Source organism: Arachis stenosperma, chromosome 5 (assembly GCF_014773155.1).
Source record: "Arachis stenosperma cultivar V10309 chromosome 5, arast.V10309.gnm1.PFL2, whole genome shotgun sequence".
Taxonomy (NCBI): domain Eukaryota; kingdom Viridiplantae; phylum Streptophyta; class Magnoliopsida; order Fabales; family Fabaceae; genus Arachis; species Arachis stenosperma.
The window spans coordinates 80,193,227-80,214,442 of NC_080381.1; the positions used below are offsets into that span (position 1 = coordinate 80,193,227).

General features: G+C 38.9%; 1 non-coding gene across 1 annotated transcript; it reads left to right on the plus strand.

Annotated features, from left to right (window-relative positions):
• Positions 1 to 20,784: 20,784 nt before the first annotated feature.
• LOC130984860 (small nucleolar RNA R71) lies at positions 20,785 to 20,892 on the plus strand. Its single transcript, XR_009088766.1, has one exon. It is a non-coding gene; the product is annotated as a small nucleolar RNA R71 (small nucleolar RNA).
• Positions 20,893 to 21,216: the final 324 nt, after the last annotated feature.

A 21,216-nucleotide genomic window follows, 5' to 3' on the forward strand; every position in this document is an offset into this window, starting at 1 on the left:
TCTTCGTGGTATAAGCTAGAATTGATGGCGGCATTCATGAGAATCCGGAAACTCTAAACCTTGTCTGTGGTATTCCGAGTAGGATTCTGGGATTGAATGACTGTGATGAGCTTCAAACTCCTGAAGGCTGGGCGTTAGTGACAGACGCAAAAGAATCAAGGGATTCTATTCCAACCTGATTGAGAACCGACAGATGATTAGCCGTGTTGTGACAGAGCATTTATTTGGACCTTTTTCACTGAGAGGATGGGATGTAGCCATTGACAATGGTGATGCCCTACATACAGCTTGCCATGGAAAGGAGTAAGAAGGATTGAAGGAAGGCAGTAGGAAAGCAGAGATCCAAAAGGGACAATTCATCTCCATGCACTTATCTGAAATTCCCACCATTAATTTACATAAGTATTTCTATCCTATTTTATTTATCTTTTAATTATCTAATCTCCCATGACCACATGAATAAGCCTAACTGAGATTTACAAGATGACCATAGCTTGCTTCATACCAACAATCTCCGTGGGATCGACCCTTACTCACGTATGGTATTACTTGGATGACCCAGTGCACTTGCTGGTTAGTTGTGCGAAGTTGTGAACCATGGTATTGGCACCAAGTTTTTGGCGCCATTTCCAGGGAAAGAAAGAGTGATGGATTTTACATAAACATATGAATCACAATTTCGTGCACCAAGTTTTTGGCGCCGTTGCCGGTGATTGTTCGAGTATGGACAACTGACGGCTCATCTTGTTGCTCAGATTGGGTAATTTTATTTTATTTTATTTTGTTTTATTATTCTTAAATTTCGAAAAAAAATTATATTACTTATCCTGTTCTTCAGAATTTTTAAGAATGGATTCTAGAGTTTCATGAAGCATGTTGAAGCCTGGCTGGCTGTAAAGCCATGTCTAAATTCTTTTGGACTGAGGCTTCAAAACCATCTTCATAGAGGCAAACTAATTTGAATATTAGCTGTATGCTAAAGCTTGGCTGGCCATTGGCCATGTCTAGTGTTTTGGACTGGAGCTTTCATTGAAAGCTTGGCTGGCTATTAAGCCATGTATAATTCCTGGACCGGAGCTTTAGACTAACATTGCGAAGATTCCTGGAATCCTTATTAAAAATTTTGAATTTCTTATTTTCTTTTTCTTATATGTTTTTCGAAAAAAATCAAATAAAATACAAAAAAATTAGAAAATCATAAAAATAAAAAATATTTTGTGTTTCTTGTTTGAGTCTTGTGTCAAGTCATAAGTTTGGTGTCAATTGCATGTTCATCTTTTTCTTGCATAAAATTCTCGAAAAAATTAATACATTCATAGAGTCTAAACATGAAAAATTTCTAAGTTTGATGTCTTGCATGTTTTCTTTACATTGAAAATTTTTCAAAAATATGTTCTTGATGTTCATCATCATCTTCAAAGTGTTCTTGGTGTTCATCTTGACATTCATAGTGTTCTTGCATGCATCATGTGTTTTGATCCAAAATTTTCATGCATTGAGTATTTTCAGTGTTTTTCTCTCTCATCATAAAAAAATTCAAAAATAAAAAAAATCAAAAATAAAAAAAAATATCTTATCTTTTTAAATCTTATCTTTTTAAAATCTTTTTCAAAAATCATATCTTTTCCATTTTTTTTCATATTCGAAAATTTCAAAAATCTTTTTCAAAATCTTTTTCTTATCTTTACATCATATTTTCGAAAATTGCATTAAAAATTAATGTTTTGATTCAAAAATTTCAAGTTTGTTACTTTCTTGTTAAGAAAGATTCAAATTTTAAGTTCTAGAATCATATCTTGTGATTTCTTGTGAGTCAAGTCATTAATTGTGATTTTAAAATTCAAATCTTTTTCAAAACAAATTTCAATCATATCTTTTTAAAACCATATCTTTTAAAATTATATTTTTTCAAAAATATCTTTTCAAATCTTATCTTTCCAAAATTATATCTTTTTTAATCTTATCTTTTCATATCATATCTTTTTCAAACTTTAATTTCAAAAATCTTTTCTAACTTCTTATCTTTTCAAAATTAATTTTCAAATCTTTTTCAACTAACTAATTGATTTATTTGTTTGTTTTATCTTTTATCTTTTTCAAAACCACCTAACTACTTTTCCCTCTTCAATTTTCGAAAATATCTCGCATCTTTTTCAAAAATTTTTTAATTAACTAATTGTTTCAAATTTTAATTTTAATTTTATTTCTTCCTTTAATTTTCGAAATTACTAACCCATTTTTCAAAATTATTTTCGAATTTCTCTCCCCCTCATCTCTTTCTACTTATTTTATTTATTTACTAATACTTCTCTTCATTCTAAAATTTGAACCCCCCTCTCTCTAAGTTCGAATTTTCTTCTTCTCCTTTTTATTCTTCTTCTTTTCTACTCACATAAAGGAACCTCTATATCTGGACAAAGAGGATCCCTATTATTATTTTCTGTTCCCTTTTTTTTCATATGAGCAGGAGCAAGGACAAGAACATTCTTATTGAAGCAGATCCTGAACCTAAAAGGACTCTGAAGAGGAAGTCAAGAGAAACTAAAAATCAACAATTCAGAGAAATCTCAAAAAAAAAAAAGAAAAAAAAAGAGAAAAGGGAAGACAATAAGCTTCCACCTCCGAGTCTTGGGAGATGGAAAGACTCATCTAAAGGGTTTATAGCTCAGTGGTAGAATATTTGACTGCAAATCAAGAGATCCCTGAGATACCTAAGGGGATAAATTATCCGCCACACAACTATTGGGAGCAAATAAAGATAAGAGCACTAAAATCACTAGGGATCAAGCAACAGAGGCAAGGAAGAGACATAAAGGAGCACAAAAAGCATCAATGGTCCTTCAAGAAGGCACCACCCTCACTAAGGTGGACTCATTCTTTGTTTTTAAATTTTTTTTCTCTGCTTTTCATTTTTTTATATGTTATATGTTTATCTATGTTTATGTCTTTATTACATGATTATTATTATTTAGTAACTATGTCTTAAGGCTATGAATAATTCTATGAATCCTTCACCTCTCTTAAATGAAAAATGTTTTTAATTCAAAAGAACAAGAAGTACATGAATTTCAAATTTATCCTTGAATTTAGTTTAATTATATTGATGTGGTGACAATACTTTTTGTTTTCTGAATGAATGCTTGAACAGTGCATAAATTTTGATCTTGTTGTTTATAAATGTTAAAATTGTTGGCACTTAAAAGAATGATGAAAAAAGAGAAATGTTATTGACAATCTAAAAAATGATAAATTTGATTCTTGAAGCAAGAAAAAACAGTGAATGGCAAAAAAAATAAAAAAATAATTAGCGAAAAAAAATAAAAAGAAAGAAAGAAAATGCAAGCAGAAAAGGCCAATAGCCCTTAAAACCAAAAGGCAAGGGTAAAAAGATCTAAGGCTTTGAGCATCAATGGATAGGAGGGCCCAAGGAAATAAAATCCAGGCCTAAGCGGCTAAATCAAGCTGTCCCTAACCATGTGCTTGTGGCATGCAGGTCCAAGTGAAAAGCTTGAGACTGAGTGGTTAAAGTCGTGATCCAAAGCAAAAAGAGTGTGCTTAAGAGCTCTGGACACCTCTAACTGGGGACTTTAGCAAAGCTAAGTCACAATCTGAAAAGGTTCACCCAGTTATGTGTCTGTGGCATTTATGTATCTGGTGGTAATACTGGAAAACAAAGTGCTTAGGGCCACGGCCAAGATTCATAAAAGTAGCTGTGTTCAAGAATCAACATACTTAACTAGGAGAATCAATAACACTATCTGAAATTCTAAGTTCCTAGAGATGCCAATCATTCTAAACTTCAAAGGAAAAAGTGAGATGCCAAAACTGTTCAGAAGAAAAATGCTACAAGTCCCGCTCATCTAATTAGAATTAATATTCATTGATATTTTGGAATTTATAGTATATTCTCTTCTTTTTATCCTATTTGATTTTTAGTTGCTTGGGGACAAGCAACAATTTAAGTTTGGTGTTGTGATGAGCGGATAATTTATACGCTTTTGGCATTGTTTTTAGGTAGTTTTTATTATGATCTAGTTACTTTTAGGGATGTTTTCATTAGTTTTTATGTTAAATTCATATTTCTGGACTTTATGCTCCTTTACTTTCAAAAACTCGTATCCCTTAAGACAAAAATATTATCCATTTAGAGATGGAGCCTCGACTGCAGCTAGGTCTAGAGGGAAGTTATGAGCATTACGTTCATGCATAACTTCCATACCGAGATTAGCTTGGTTAATAATATCAGCCCAGGTGTTAATTACACAACCTATTTCTCGATTCAATAGAAGCCCAAAGAGGTGAATAGGGTCCAAAATAATGATAGATATGTAAAAAGCGGGTCCGATTACGCCTATTCCTAATCCTAAATGGAACGGGACGAGTTAGTGCTGGGCTAGCCAAAAATCAAAGTTTATCAGAAGCTTGGTCTAAAATTCCCAAAAAATTAGCTTTTTGTGTGTTTTTCTATGATTTCAGGTAAATTCTGGCTGAAATTGAGGGACCTGAGCAAAACTCTGAAAGCAAGGCTGACAAAGGACTGCTGATACTGTTGGATTCTGACCTCCCTGCACTCGAAATGCATTTTCTGGAGCTAAAAAACTTCAAATAGCGCGCTCTCAACGGCGTTGGTAAGTAGACATTCAGAGCTTTCCAGCAATATATAATAGTCCATACTTTATTTGGGAATTGACGACATAAACTGGCGCTCAACGCCAGTTCCATGTTGCTGTCTGGAGTCAAACGCCAAAAACACGTCACGACCCAGAGTTGAACGCCCAAAACACGTTACAACTTGGCGTTCAACTCCAAAAGAAGCCTCAGCTCGTGGATAGATCAAGCTCAGCCGAAACATACACCAAGTGCGCCCTGGAAGTGGATTTATGCATCAATTACTTACTTCTGTAAACCCTAGTAGCTAGTTTATTATAAATAGGACTTTTTACTAGTGTATTAGTCATCTTTTGGCCATTCGGTCTTTTGATCATTCAGGGGGCTGGCCATTCAGCCATGCCTGAACCATCATCACTTATGTATTTTCAACGGTGGAGTTTCTACACACCATAGATTAAGGGTGTGGAGCTTTGCTGTACCTCAAGTTTTAATGCAATTACTACTATTTTCTATTCAATTCTCTTTATTCCTATTCTAAGATATTCGTTGAACTTCAACTTGATGAATGTGATGATCCGTGACACTCATCATCATTCTCACCTATGAACGCGCGTGACTGACAACCACTTCTGTTCTACCTTAGACCGGGCGCATATCTCTTGGATTCCTTAATCAGAATCTTCGTGGTATAAGCTAGAATTGATGGCGTCATTCATGAGAATCCGGAAAGTCTAAACCTTGTCTGTGGTATTCCGAGTAGGATTTTGGGATTGAATGACTGTGACGAGCTTCAAACTCCTGAAGGCTGGGCGTTAGTGACAGACGCAAAAGAATCAAGGGATTCTATTCCAACCTGATTGAGAACCGACAGATGATTAGCCGTGCTGTGACAGAGCATTTGGACCTTTTTCACTGAGAGGATGGGATGTATCCATTGACAACAGTGATGCCCTACATACAGCTTGCCATGGAAAGGAGTAAGAAGGATTGAAGGAAGGCAGTAGGAAAGCAGAGATCCAAAAGGGACAATTCATCTCCATGCACTTATTTGAAATTCCCACCATTAATTTACATAAGTATTTCTATCCTATTTTATTTATCTTTTAATTATCTAATCTCCCATAACCACATGGATAAGCCTGACTGAGATTTACAAGATGACCATAGCTTGCTTCATACCAACAATCTCAGTGGGATCGACCCTTACTCACGTAAGGTATTACTTGGATGACCCAGTGCACTTGCTGGTTAGTTGTACGAAGTTGTGAACCATGGTATTGGCACCAAGTTTTTGGCGCCATTGCCAGGGAAAGAAAGAGTGATGAATTTTACATAAACATATGAATCACAATTTTGTGCACCAAAACTCTTGCTGCTGAGTCATCATTTGTTGTTGCCATCTCTCTTGCTTCTCCTCCATTTGACGCTGCCAAGCTTCTCGCTCCTCTTTATCCCTCAAATATTGCTCCTGAAGCTCTGGATGGGGCTCTAGATATTGCTCTTGGCGCCCTTGATTTTGCTCTTGTTGAGCTTGCATGAGTTGCTGAGATAGCTCTTCAATTGCTCTTTGTAGCTGGCTCATGTCTATGGCACCATGAGCTTGCTCTTGTTCTTCCTCTCTTTGAGATCTTCTTTGTCTGGGAGCTACCACTCCCTCTTGATCATCTTCTTCATTCAACCCCTCCATGCTCCGTCCTCTTGGTGATTCCTTTCCCTTTCTTCACTTTTTCTATATCCTCATCCTCAAAGATGACTCCAACTTTGTTGCATAGCCTGAGGATGGTGCTTGGATGACCAAGCCTACTTGATTTGCTTGTGCTGTCGGCTATTTCTTGAATACTGTCAGCTATGAGTTGTGCAAGATTGATTTCACCTCCATGTATGATGCAGTATGTCAAAAGTGCTCGCTTGATTGTGACCCATGATGAGTTTCCAGTGGGAAAGATGGACCTCCTTACTATCTCGTACCACCCCTTGGCCACAGGGGTGAGATTCATCCTTTTTAAATGGCTTGGGACTCCTTTTGAATCTTGTTCCCAGTCTATGTCTTCTATGCATAGCCCTTGTAAGATCTCATCAGGATTATTTTCCATCTTCAATCTGGTCTCATAACTGGGCTCTGCATATTTTATTGTCCTCAACTTCAGAGCTCTTGTGATGGCTGCAGGATTGAAATCTACTTCAACTCCTCTGACATAACTCTTGTAGGAGGTGCTGTCTTTGTTTTCCTTTACAGCGTTTGCATAAAATTCCCTGATCATGACTGCACTCATGTTGGCGAGAGGATCACATAGAAGCTCCCACCTTCTCTCTTTAGTGATTTGCCTCATGATGGGGTATTCCCCTTCCTTCAGCTCAAGACCATTCTCGTAAATGACATGCCTTGTCTTTATGAGTCTGTGATATCTTCCTTCGTGGAATTGGGACCTAAATTTTCTTGCATCAGAAGATGGGGGTTCGGTCACCATTGGTTCCTTTTCTGGCCTTCTTTTTGAGCTCGAAGAGGCCATTAGAAGTGGTGTGAAGAAGGGAGAAGTAGGTTGTGTTTGGGATGATGTTCAGTTTTATTGTGTAAGAGAAGGGAATTGATGGCCTTAGTTTTGGGAGTAGAGGAGATTATTGTTTACAAGTGAAGGTAGTTTGTATGAATGTGTAAGCCATTTAGTGCTAACGGCTATTTATAGGCAGGTTCTTCAAACTTTCTAACAAAACCACAATAAATAAGGGGGAGTTCGTTGGTGATCATGAAGGGTTGAGATTGAGTTGAACATATAGAGGGCTCATGGATTGAATGGCTTGCATGCATTGTTAAGGCTTGACGAGGATCCTCTTCTCATTGGTTGCATGTATTTAGGTGTTCGATGGTGCATGCATGCAGATTCTGCTTCCCAAGGAGCACACTTCTCTAGGCACATGTGACCACTCCTCACTTGGCTTGTCCTAGCCGTGGCCCCTCCCCTCCTTGTATTTATCTCAACCTCTTTTTCCTAATTAAACCAAAACAGCTAGCCTTAGCACATAAATATATACGGTGGTTTGATCATAAGATGGAAATTTATTCCAAAATGTAATAATGCATGATCCATGTATGATTTTGATTCCATGAATAGGAAATGATCTTCTAAACATTGTTACACATGCAGAGACACCAAACTTAGTGTTTGGTCATATGCTTCATCAAAATGACTATGCATATGTTCCAAGAATACCCCCTCCCCCCCTTTTTTTTTGAAAACAAATTTCAGGTGTGCCTTAAGGCACACCAAACTTAGAAGTCTGACATATGCTTTAAAACAATGTATGCATTTATCAAGTATGAAAGTTCAAAATCATGCTTAGGTAATCATAGCTTATTGAATAAAAGAAAAGACAGGAATCTTAAATCATGGGTTGCCTCCCATGAAGCGCTCTTTTATTGTCACTAGCTTGACATTAAACTCCCTTTAGGGTGGTTGATGCTGGTGATGTCTCAACTTGTCCCCTCTCACTGTAAGCTTTCTCTGTGTGCCTTGATGCTCAATTTTAATGTGGTCAAGAGAGAGTACTTGGTTGACAGTGAAATGATCTTCTGTTCCCAGCTGTTGATATATGGTGCACGAAATGCAATCCTACTCTTTGACAATTCGCACAACTAACCAGCAAGTGCACTGGGTCGTCCAAGTAATACCTTACGTGAGTAAAGGTCGATCCCACGGAGTTTATTGGTTTGAAGCAAGCTATGTTTATTTTATTATTCTTAGTCAGGATATCAATTAAAATTATAAGTTGGAATTATTAGAAAAATAAAAGAGCATGAAATAAATAATTGTTACTTTAATAATGGAGAATATGTTGGAGTTTTGGAGATGCTTTTCCCTCTGAATTTCTGTAATGTAATATTCAACTCAATTGCATGTAAAGTTCCTTCCATGGCAAGTTGTATGTAGGGTGTCACCATTGTCAGTGGTTACCTCCCATCCTCTCAGTGAAAACGGTCCAGATGCTCTGTCACAGCACGTCTAATCAGCTGTTGGTTCTCGATCATGTTGGAATAGGATCCATTGATCCTTTTGTGTTTGTCATCACGCCCAGCAATCGCGAGTTTGAAGCTCGTCACAGCCATTCAATCCTTGAATCCTACTCGGAATACCATAGACAAGGTTTAGACTTTCCGGATCCTCAAGAGTGGCCGCCATCAATTCTAGCTTATACCATGAAGATTCTGATTAAGGAATCTTAGAGAAGCTCATTCAATCTAATGTAGAACGGAGGTGGTTGTCATGCACACGTTCATGGATTGAGGAAGGTGATGAGTGTCACGGATCATCACCTTCTTCATAATTAAGCGCGAATGAACATCTTAGATAGGAACACACACATTTGAATGGAGAAATAGAAACAATTTCATTAATTCATCGAGACGCTGCAGAGCTCCTCACCCCCAACAATGGAGTTTAGAGACTCATGCTGCCAAGGAATATAAAATCCAGTTCTATAGACGTCATGAGATATAAAGTAATCCTCTAAAAGTTGTTTAAATAGTAAACTAGTAGCCTAGGTTTACAGAGAATAAGTAAACTAAGATAATTGGTGCAGAAATCTACTTCTGGGGCCCACTTTGTGTGTGCTGGGGCTGAGACTAAAGCTTCTCACGTGCTTGGGCTGTTTCTGGAGTTGAATGCCAGGTTGTAACGTGTTTTGGGCGCTGAACTCCAACTTGTAACCTGTTTCTGACAGCAGCATGAACGCCAGTTTACGTCGTCTATATTTGCGAAAAGTATGGACTATTATATATTGCTGGAAAGCCCTGGATGTCTACTTTCCAACCCAATTAAGAGTGCATCAATTGGACTTCTGTAGCTCCAAAATATACATTCCGAGTGTAGGGAGGTCAGGATCCAACAGCATCAGCAGTCCTTTTTCAGCCTAACTCAGATTTTTGCTCAGCTCCCTCAATTTCAGCCAGAAAATACCTGAAATCATAGAAAAACACACAAACTCATAGTAAAGTCTAGAAATATGATTTTTGCCTAAAAACTAATAATATTCTACTAAAAACTAATTAAAACATGCTAAAATCTATATGAAATTATCCCCAAAAAGCGTATAAAATATCCGCTCATCACAACACCAAACTTAAATTGTTGCTTGTCCTCAAGCAACTAGATAAATAAAATAGGATGAAAAGAAATTAAGAAGTAATAATATCTCAGAGTTTTAAATGGAGCTCAGATTCTCATTAGATGAGCGGGGCTTGTAGCTTTTTGTTTCTGAACAGTTTTGGCATCTCCCTTTATCCTTTGAAATTCAGAATGATTGGCATCCATAGGAACTTAGAATTCAGATAGTATTATTGATTCTCCTAGTGTAGTATGTTGATTCTTGAACACAGTTACTTTATGAGTCTTGGCCGTGGCCCTAAGCACTTTGTTTTCCAGTATTACCACCGAATACATAAATGCCACAGATATATGACTGAGTGAACCTTTTCAGATTGTGACTCAGCTTTGCTAAAGTCCCTAGTTAGAGGTGTCCAGAGCTCTTAAGCACACTCTTTTTGTTTTGGATCACGACTTTAACCACTCAGTCTCAAGCTTTTCACTTGGACCTGCATGCCACAAGCACATGGTTAGGGACAGCTTGATTTAGCCGCTTAGGCCTGGAATTACTTCCTTGGGCCCTCCTATCCACTGATGCTCAAAGCCTTGGATCATTTTCACCCTTGCCTTTTGGTTTTAAGGGCTATGGGCTTTTGTTCTTTTTCTTGATCCAATGATTCCTTGTAAATTTTTTTTTCACTACTTTTTCTTGCTTCAAGAATCAAATTCATGATTTTCAGATCATCAATAATATTTTTCGTGTTCCTCATTCTTTCAGGAGCCAATATTCATAAAATTTAGGATAAAATATGCACTATTCAAGCATTCATTCAGAGAACAAAAAGTATTGCCACCACATATAATTAATTATAATTTTTATTATTAAGAATTCGAAAAATATAAATTACTTCTTTATTCTAAAAATCTACTATTTTATTCATGTCTGATGATGATGAGAAAAATAAATTATAACTTAATTAGAAATAAAACCAGAATAGATATGCTAATTACTACTACTACTACTGTATAATTTCTAAGGTAAATTTCTATAATAACATTATCACAGAGTTAAAGCTAAATTTAGAACTCAACAACCTGTGTTTTGGGAAGTGGATGTTCCTCTGATCTGTGGGGTGCTTGGTCCTTCAAGGATTAATTTCTGGCGCTTCAGCTCCCTTAAATCACGCCCTTGCTCTTCTTGTTCCTTAAGCAGTTTGCAAAGCATGCTACTTTGATTGTTCTGTTCTTCCTTTATTTGGTTCATAGCTTCTTGCAACTTGGAAATAGATGCCTCAAGATGTTCCCAATATTCGAATTGAGGAAGTTCTGGGAGGACTTCTTGTGCTCTCCTCTTGATTGGATCATCCTGCAGCTGTTGTCTTTCCATTGATATTTTAGTGATTGGCCTCTCAACTGAGATATACTCAGTTATTTCCATCTTTACTCCGGCATCTCTGTAGAGCATAGAAATTAAACTTGGATAGGCCAATCTGGCATCCTTGGAATTCTTGTTTGCTATTTTGTATAGTTCACACGAGATCAGTTGATGGACTTCTACTTCTTTTCCCAACATGATGCAGTGAATCATCACTGCTCTTTTAACAGTAACTTCAGAACGGTTGCTGGTGGGCCATATAGAACGCCCAATGAAGTCCAGCCAGCCTCTGGCAGCTGGTTTGAGATCTTCTCTTTTGAGTTGATTTGGGATGCAGTGGTGCTGGTGGTCCACCTGGCTTCAGGGATGCATATATCCTCTAGAATATTGTCTAGGCCTTTGTTTACCCTCATCATTCTCCTATTAAAGGAGTCTGGGTCATCTTTCAGTTGAGGAAGCTTAAAGATCTCCCTTATTTTGTCAGGATGGGTGTGAACAATCTTTCCTCTGACTAAGGTCCGATGATCATAGAGGGCAGCTCCAATTATTCTTTGCCTGTCTGTCTGTCATAGATTAGCATAGAACTCCTGAACCATGTTCCTTCCCATTTTCGTTTCAGAATTAGCTAGGATTTCTCAGTTCCTGTTTCGAATTTGTTCTTGGATCTCCGGATATTCATCTTCTTTCAGATCAAACTTGACTTCCGGGATCACTGATCTTAGACTCATTATTTTGTAGTAATGGTCTGAATGTTCTTTAGTTAAGAACTTTCCTTGATTCCAAAGTGGCTTTGGAATATTCTCTTTCTTGTCTCTTGGGTTGGGTTGTTTTCCTTTAGGGGCCATGATCAAAGTGAGTATGTTTTTGTGATCACGGATAAGCACACCAAAATTAGAGGTTTGCTTGTCCTCAAGCAAAAGGAAAGAGAGGAGAGGGATAGGAGGAGAGCAAGTGCAGAATGGTGGATGATGAGAGGGGTGCCGAAAGTGGATATAAAGGGAGGGGGTGGGTTTTCGAAAATAAGAAAAAGATATAAGATAAAAGATAAATATGATAAGAAAAGGATATAATTTTAAAAAGATATGAATGATATTTAAAAATGAATCTGAATTTTTAATTTGAAAAAGATTTTAAAAGATAATTAAGTTTGAAAGAAAAAATGGAAAAAGAGTTGGATTGGATTGGAAAAAGGTTTATGTTTATGTATGAAGCTATATTATTTTTGAAAAAGGGAGTTTAGAAATTAGGGCTCTTAGAGAACTATTTTGATTTGAAGGATGACATTTTGAAACATGTTTATGCAAGAAATCATGATTTGAAACATAAAAAATTAGAAAATTTGTAAAGAAAAATGAATTTTACCTCCTCCCCACCATCCTGGCGTTAAACGCCCAACTGTTGCATGTTTTGGGCGTTTAATGCCCAATTGCTGCTTCTCCTGGGCGTTCAACGCCCAGCTGTTGCTTCTTTCTGGCGTTGAACGCCAGGAAGTCCTTTGTCACTGGGCGTTTTTCTAAACGCCCAAGATGCTGTAATTCTGGCGTTAAACGCCCAGAAGGAGCTTCTTTCTGGCGTTCAACGCCCAGAAGATGCTCCTTTCTGGCGTTCAACGCCCAGTGGATGCTTATTTTGGGCGTTCAACGCCCAAAACGTTTCTTACTGGCTTTTTCACGCCAGTGAGCTTCCAAATTCCCTTGAAACTCTGTGAATTCAATCAATTGCTATTTTACCTTTTGAAGATACTTTGACCTATACCTGTAAAAATTAATTAGCAAAAACAAATAAAATTAAATTTTGTGAATGGTTGGGTTGCCTCCCAGCAAGCGCTTCTTTATTGTCCTTAGCTGGACTATTACTGAGCTCTAATCAAGTCTCAGTTTTGAGCATTCTTGCTCAAAATTGCCTTCAAGATAGTGCTTAACTCTCTGTCCATTAACAATGAACTTTTTGTTAGAGTCATTATCCTGAAGCTCTACGTATCCATATGGCGATACACTTGTAAACACATTTGGACCTCTCCACAGGGATTTCAATTTCTCGGGGAATAATTTGAGCCTAGAATTGAATAGCAGAACTTTCTGCCCTGGCTCAAAGACTCTGGATGACAATTTCTTATCATGCCATCTTTTTGCTTTCTCTTTGTATATTTTTGCATTCTCGAAAGCATTGAGTCTAAATTCCTCTAGCTCATTTAACTGAAGCAATCATTTTTCTCCAGCTAACTTGGCATCAAGGTTCAGGAATCTGGTTGCCCAGTAGGCCTTATGTTCCAGTTCCACTGGCAAGTGACATGCCTTTCCATACACAAGCTGTTATGGAGAGGTCCCTATAGGGGTCTTGAATGCTGTTCTGTATGCCCACAGAGCATCATCCAAGCTTCTTGCCCAATCCCTTCTACAGTTAATTACAGTCCGTTCCAGGATTCTTTTGAGTTCTCTATTTGAGACTTCAGCTTGCCCATTTGTCTGTGGATGGTATGGAGTAGCTACCCTGTGGCTAACTCCATAACAAACCAAAAGCAGAATAGAGCTGTTTATTGCAGAAATGAGTGCCCCCATCACTGATTAGTACTCTAGGGGTGCCAAATCTGCTGAAGATGTGTTTCTGGAGGAATTTTAACACTGTCTTAGTGTCGTTAGTGGGTGTAGCAATAGCTTCCACCCATTTGGATACATAATCCACTGCCACCAGAATATAAGTGTTTGAGTATGACGGTGGGAAAGGTCCCATGAAGTCAATGCCCCATACATCAAACAACTCAATCTTTAAGATCCCTTGTTGAGGCATAGCATAACTGTGAGGCAGATTACCAGATCTTTGGCAACTGTCACAATTAAGTACAAACACTCGGGAGTCTTTATAGAGAGTAGGCCAGTAGAAGCCACATTGGAGGACTCTTGTGGCTGTTCGCTCACTTCCAAAATGTCCTCCATACTGTGATCCATGGCAGTGCCATAGGATCTTCTGCGCTTCTTCTTTAGGCACACATCTACGGATTACTCCGTCTGCACATCTCTTAAAGAGATACGGTTCATCCCAAAGATAATACTTTGCATCCGTGATCAGCTTCTTTGATTGCTGTCTACTGTATTCTTTCGGTATGAATCTCACTGCCTTGTAGTTTGCAATGTCTGCAAACCATGGCACTTCCTGGATGGCAAAGAGTTGCTCATCCGAAAAGTTTTTAGAGATCTCAGTAAAAGGGAGGGACGCCCCTTCTACTGGTTCTATTCGGGACAGGTGATCTGCTACCTGATTCTCTGTCCCCTTTCTGTCTCTTATTTCTATATCAAACTCTTGTAGAAGCAACACCCATCTTATAGGTCTGGGTTTTGAATCCTGCTTTGTGAGTAGATATTTAAGAGCAGCATGATCAGTGTACACAATCACTTTTGATCCTACTAAATAGGATCTGAATTTGTCAATGGCGTAAACCACTGCAAGTAGCTCTTTTTTTGTGGTTGTGTAATTCTTCTGTGCATCATTTAAAACATGACTGGCATAGTAAATGACGTGCATGAGCTTGTCATGCCTCTGTCCCAACACTGCACCAATGGCATGATCACTGGCATCACACATCAATTCAAATGGTAATGTCCAGTCTGGTGCAGAGATGACTGGTGCTGTGACCAACTTAGCTTTCAGGGTCTCAAATGCCTGCAGACATTCCTTATCAAAGATAAATGGCGTGTCAGCAGCTAGCAGGTTGCTCAGAGGTTTGGCGATTTTTGAAAAATCCTTTATAAACCTCCTATAGAATCCTGCATGCCCCAGAAAGCTTCTGATTGCCTTAACAGTGGCTGGTGGTGGTAATTTTTCAATTACCTCTACCTTAGCTTGATCCACCTCTATTCTCTTGTTCAAAATTTTGTGCCCAAGGACAATTCCTTCAGTCACCATAAAGTGACACTTCTCCCGGTTTAAAACCAGGTTAGTCACTTGGCATCCCTTTAGAACAAGTGCTAGATGGTTAAGACAGAAGTTGAATGAGTCTCCAAATACTGAAAAGTCATCCATGAAGACTTCTAGAAAATTTTCCACCATATCAGAGAAAATTGAGAGCATGCACCTCTGAAAGGTTGCAGGTGCATTGCACAGGCCAAATGGCATCCTTCTGTATGCAAATACTCCAGATGGACATGTGAATGCCGTTTTCTCTTGATCCTGGGGGTTTACTGCAATTTGGTTATAACCTGAATATCCATCCCGAAAGCAGAAGTATTCATGACCTGCTAGTCTTTCTAGCATCTGGTCTATGAATGTGGTGCGCGAAATTGTGAACAATACTTTTCACAACTCTCATAATCCCCGGTCATGAACTCCAAAAACTTGGTGGCTCAATTCCATGGCATTACACAACTTCGCACAACTAACCAGCAAGTGCACTGGGTCGTCCAAGTAATACCTTACGTGAGTAAGGGTCGATCCCACGGAGATTGTTAGTATGAAGCAAGCTATGGTCGTCTTGTAAATCTTAGTCAGGCAGACTCAAATGGATATGATGATGAACGAAAATAATATAAAAGATAAAGATAGAGATACTTATGTAATTCATTGGTAGGAACTTCAGATAAGCGCATGAAGATGCCTTCCCTTCCGTCTCTCTGCTTTCCTACTGTCTTCATCCAATCCTTCTTACTCCTTTCCATGGCAAGCTCGTGTAGGGTTTCACCGTTGTCAATGGCTACCTCCCATCCTCTCAGTGAAAACGATTGCATATGCTCTGTCACAGCACGCGGAATTCAGCTGTCGGTTCTCGGTCAGGCCGGAATAGAATCCATCGATTCTTTTGCGTCTGTCACTAACGCCCCGCCTGCTAGGAGTTTGAAGCACGTCACAGTCATTTAATCATTGAATCCTACTCAGAATACCACAGACAAGGTTTAGACCTTCCGGATTCTCTTGAATGCCGCCATCAGTTCTCGCCTATACCACGAAGATTCCTGTTAAAGAATCCAAGAGATATTCACTAGAGCCTTGGTTGCTTGTAGAACAGAAGTGGTTGTCAGTCACTTTGTTCATAAGTGAGAATGATGATGAGTGTCACGGATCATCACATTCATCAAGTTGAAGAACAAGTGATATCTTGGACAAAGAACAAGCGGATTTGAATAGAAGAACAATAGTAATTGCATTAATACTCGAGGTACAGCAGAGCTCCACACCTTAATCTATGGTGTGTAGAAACTCCACCGTTGAAAATACATAAGAACAAAAGTGATCATTGGTTTCGGCCCCAGAGAGGGAACCAGAAGAACTAAGATGAAAAATACAATAGTAAAAGGTCCTATATATAGAGAACTAGTAGCCTAGGGTGTACAGAGATGAGTAAATGACATAAAAATCCACTTCCGGGCCCACTTGGTGTGTGCTTGGGCTGAGCAATGAAGCATTTTCGTGTAGAGACTCTTCTTGGAGTTAAACGCCAGCTTTTATGCCAGTTTGGGCGTTTAACTCCCATTTTGGTGCCAGTTCCGGCGTTTAACGCTGGGATTTCTGAGGGTGACTTTGAACGCCGGTTTGGGCCATCAAATCTTGGGCAAAGTATGGACTATCATATATTTCTGGAAAGCCCAGAATGTCTACTTTCCAACGCCGTTGAGAGCGCGCCAATTGGGCTTCTGTAGCTCCAGAAAATCCACTTCGAGTGCAGGGAGGTCAGAATCCAACAGCATCTGCAGTCCTTTTCAGTCTCTGAATCAGATTTTTGCTCAGGTCCCTCAATTTCAGCCAGAAAATACCTGAAATCACAGAAAAACACACAAACTCATGGTAAAGTCCAGAAAAGTGAATTTTAGCTTAAAACTAATAAAAATATACTAAAAACTAACTAGATCATACCAAAAACATACTAAAAACAATGCCAAAAAGTATATAAATTATCCGCTCATCACAACACCAAACTTAAATTGTTGCTTGTCCTCAAGCAACTGAAAATCAAATAAGATAAAAAGAAGAGAATATACTATAGACTCCAAATTATCAATGAAACATAGCCCCAAATTAGATGAGCGGGACCAGTAGCTTTTTGCCTCCGAACAGTTTTGGCATCTCATTTTATCCTTTGAAATTCAGAATGATTGGCCTCTTTAGGAACTTAGAATCCAGATAGTGTTATTGATTCTCCTAGTTAAGTATGATGATTCTTGAACACAGCTACTTATTGAGTCTTGGCCGTGGCCCAAAGCACTATGTTTTCCAGTATTACCACCAGATACATACATGCCACAGACACATAATTGGGTGAACCTTTTCAGATTGTGACTCAGCTTTGCTAAAGTCCCCAATTAGAGGTGTCCAGGGTTCTTAAGCACACTCTTTTTGCCTTGGATCACAACTTTATTCTTTCTTTTTCTTTCTTCTTCTCTTTCTTTTTTTTTCGTTTTTCTCCTTCCTTTTTTTTTGTATTCACTGCTTTTTCTTGCTTCAAGAATCATTTTTAATGATTTTTCAGATCCTCAGTAACATGTCTCCTTTTTCATCATTCTTTCAAGAGCCAACAATTTTAACATTCATGAACAACAAATTCAAAAGACATATGCACTGTTCAAGCATACATTCAGAAAACAAAAAGTATTGCCACCACATCAAACTAATTAAGCCAGTTTTAAAGATGAATTTGAAATCCTGTACTTCTTGTTCTTTTGTGATTAAAAACAGTTTTCATTTAAGAAAGGTGATGGATTCATAGGACATTCATAACTTTAAGGCATAGACACTAAGACACTAATGATCATAAGACACAAACATGGACAAACATAAGCATAAATTTTTGAAAAACAGAAAAATAAAGAACAAGGAGATTAAAGAACGGGTCCACCTTAGTGATGGCGGCTTATTCTTCCTCTTGAAGGTCCTATGGAGTGCTTGAGCTCCTCAATGTCTCTTCCTTGCCTTTGTTGCTCCTCTCTCATGATTCTTTGATCTTCTCTAATTTCATGGAGGAGGATGGAATGTTCTTGGTGCTCCACCCTTAGTTGTCCCATGTTGGAACTTAATTCTCCTAGGGAGGTGTTGATTTGCTCCCTCCTTTTCTTAGTGATGGGCTTGAGGTCATGCCTTCTCAGTTGAACCGGCTTTCCTCTTGAATCTCTCTTCCATTGAGCGCCCTCTTCACAAATGTTTATGAGGACTTGGTCCAACCTTTAATCAAAGTTGACCCTTCTTCATGGCCACGACTTCATAGAAGTGGTCTTAATGCACCCTTGAGATGAATCTCTCCATCTTCCATGACTCGGAGGTGAAAGCTTTTGCCTTCCCTTTCCTCTTTCTAGAGGTTTCTCCGGCCTTGGGTGCCATAAATGGTTATGGAAAAACAAAAAGCAATGCTTTTACCACACCAAACTTAAAAGGTTTGCTCGTCCTCGAGCAAAAGAAGAAAGAAGAGAGGAGAAGAAGAAGAAAGGAGGAAGAAGGGAAGGGCTTTGTGTTCGGCCATGTATGGGTGGGTTTGGGAGGGAGAGTGGTTTGAATTTGAAGGGTGAGGTAGGTGAGGTTTTATGAAGGATGGATGTGAGTGGTGAAGAGGTATTGAGGTGATTGGTGAATGGGTGAAGAAGAGAGAGGGTGGTGGGGTTGGTGGGGATCCTGTGGGGTCCACAGATCCTTAGGTGTCAATGAAAAGTCATCCCTGCACCAAATGGCATTCAAAATCACGTTTTGAGCCATTTCTGGCGTTAAACGCCGGGCTGGTGCCCATTCCTGGCGTTTAACGCCAGGTTCTTGCCCTTTTCTGGCGTTTAACGCCAGTCTGGTGCCCCTTTCTGGCGTTAAACGCCCAGAATGGTGCCAGACTGGGCGTTAAACGCCCAACTGCTAGCCTCACTGGCGTTTAAACGCCAGTGGGTTCTTCCTCCAGGGTGTGCTATTTTTCTTCCTGTTTTTCATTCTGTTTTTGCTTTTTCAATTGATTTTGTGACTTCTCATGATCATCAACCTACAAAAAACATAAAATAACAAAAGAAAATAGTTAATTATAAAACATTGGGTTGCCTCCCAACAAGCGCTTCTTTAATGTCATTAGCTTGACAGAGGACTCTCATGGAGCCTCACAAAAGATCAGAGCAATGTTGGAACCTCCCAACACCAAACTTAAAGTTTGAATGTGGGGGTTCAACACCAAACTTAGAGTTTGGTTGTGGCCTTCCAACACCAAACTTAGAGTTTGACTGTGGGGGCTCTGTTTGACTCTGATTTGAGAGAAGCTCTTCAAGCTTCCTTTGCATGGTGACAGAGGGATATCCTTGAGCCTTAAACCCAAAGGATTCTTCATTCACTTGAATGATTAACTCTCCTCTATCAACATCAATCACAGCCCTTGCTGTGGCTAGGAAGGGTCTGCCAAGGATGATGGATTCATCCATGCACTTCCCAGTCTCTAGGACTATGAAATCAGTAGGGATGTAATGGTCTTCAACTTTTACCAGAATATCCTCTACAAGTCCATAAGCTTGTTTTCTTGAGTTGTCTGCCATCTCTAGTGAGATTTTTGCAGCTTGCACCTCAAAGATCCCTAGCTTCTCCATTACAGAGAGGGGCATGAGGTTTACACTTGACCCTAAGTCACACAAGGCCTTCTTGAAGGTCATGGTGCCTATGGTACAAGGTATTGAAAAACTTCCCAGGATCCTGCCTCTTTTGAGGCAGTTTTTGCCTAGACAAGTCATCAGTTCTTTGGTGAGCAAAGGGGGTTCATCCTCCCAAGTCTCATTTCCAAATAACTTGTCATTTAGCTTCATGATTGCTCCAAGGTATTAGCAACTTGCTCTTCAGTGACATACTCATCCTCTTCAGAGGAAGAATACTCATCAGAGCTCATGAATGGCAGAAGTAATTCCAATGGAATCTCTATGGTCTCATTTTGAGCCTAAGATTCCCATGGTTCCTCATTGGGGAACTCAATGGAGGCTAGTGCACGCCCATTGAGGTCTTCCTCAGTGGCGTCCACTTCCTCTTCCTCTTCAAATTCGGCCATATTGATGGCCTTGCACTCTCCTTTTGGATTTTCTTCTGTATTGCTTGGGAGAGTACTAGGAGGGAGTTCAGTAACTTTCTTGCTCAGCTGTCCACTTGTGCCTCCAAATTCCTAATGGAGGACCTGTTTCAGTCATGAAACTTTGAGTGGTTTTGATTAGATCAGAGACCATAGTTGCTAAGTCAGAGGGGTTCTGCTTAGAATTCTCTGTCTGTTGCTGAGAAGATGATGGAAAAGGCTTGCCATTGCTAAACCTGTTTCTTCCACCATTATTGTTGTTAAAACCTTGTTGAGGTCTTTCTTGATTCTTCCATGAGAAATTTGGGTGATTCTCCATGAAGAATAGGTGTTTCCATAGGTTCTCCTAGGTAATTCACCTCTTCCATTGAGGGTTCTCAGGATCATAGGGTCTTCTTTAGATGAAGCATCCTTAGTACTGCTTGGTGCACTTTACATTCCAGACAGACTTTGAGAAATCAAATTGACTTGTTGAGTCAATATCTTGTTCTGAGCCAAAATGGCATTCAGAGTATCAATCTCAAGAACTCCTTTCTTCTGATTAGTCCCATTGTTCAGGATTCCTTTCAGAAGTGTACATGAATTGGTTATTTGCAACCATTTCAATTAGCTCTTGAGCTTCTGTAGCGTCTCTTCAAATGAAGAGATCCTCCAGCAGAGCTATCCAAAGACATCTTGGATAGTTCAGAGAGACCATCATAGAAAATACCTATGATGCTCCATTCAGAAAGCATGTCAGAAGGACATTTTCTGATCAATTGTTTGTATCTTTCCCAAGCTTCATAGAGGGATTCTCCATCCTTCTGTCTGAAGGTTTGGACTTCCACTCTAAGCTTACTCAATTTTTGAGGTGGAAAGAACTTTGCCAAAAAGGCATTGACTAGCTTTTCCCATGAGTCCAGGCTTTCTTTAGGTTGTGAGTCCAACCATGTCCTAGCTCTGTCTCTTACAGCAAAAGGGAATAGCATAAGTCTGTAGACCTCAGGGTCTACCCCATTAGCGGATAATTTGTACGCTTTTTGGCATTGTTTTAAGTATGTTTTTGGTAGTTTTAGTTGAGTTTTTATTATATTTTTATTAGTTTTTAGTTAAAATTCACTTTCTAGACTTACTATGAGTTGTGTGTTTTTCTGTGATTTCAGGTATTGTCTGGCTGAAAT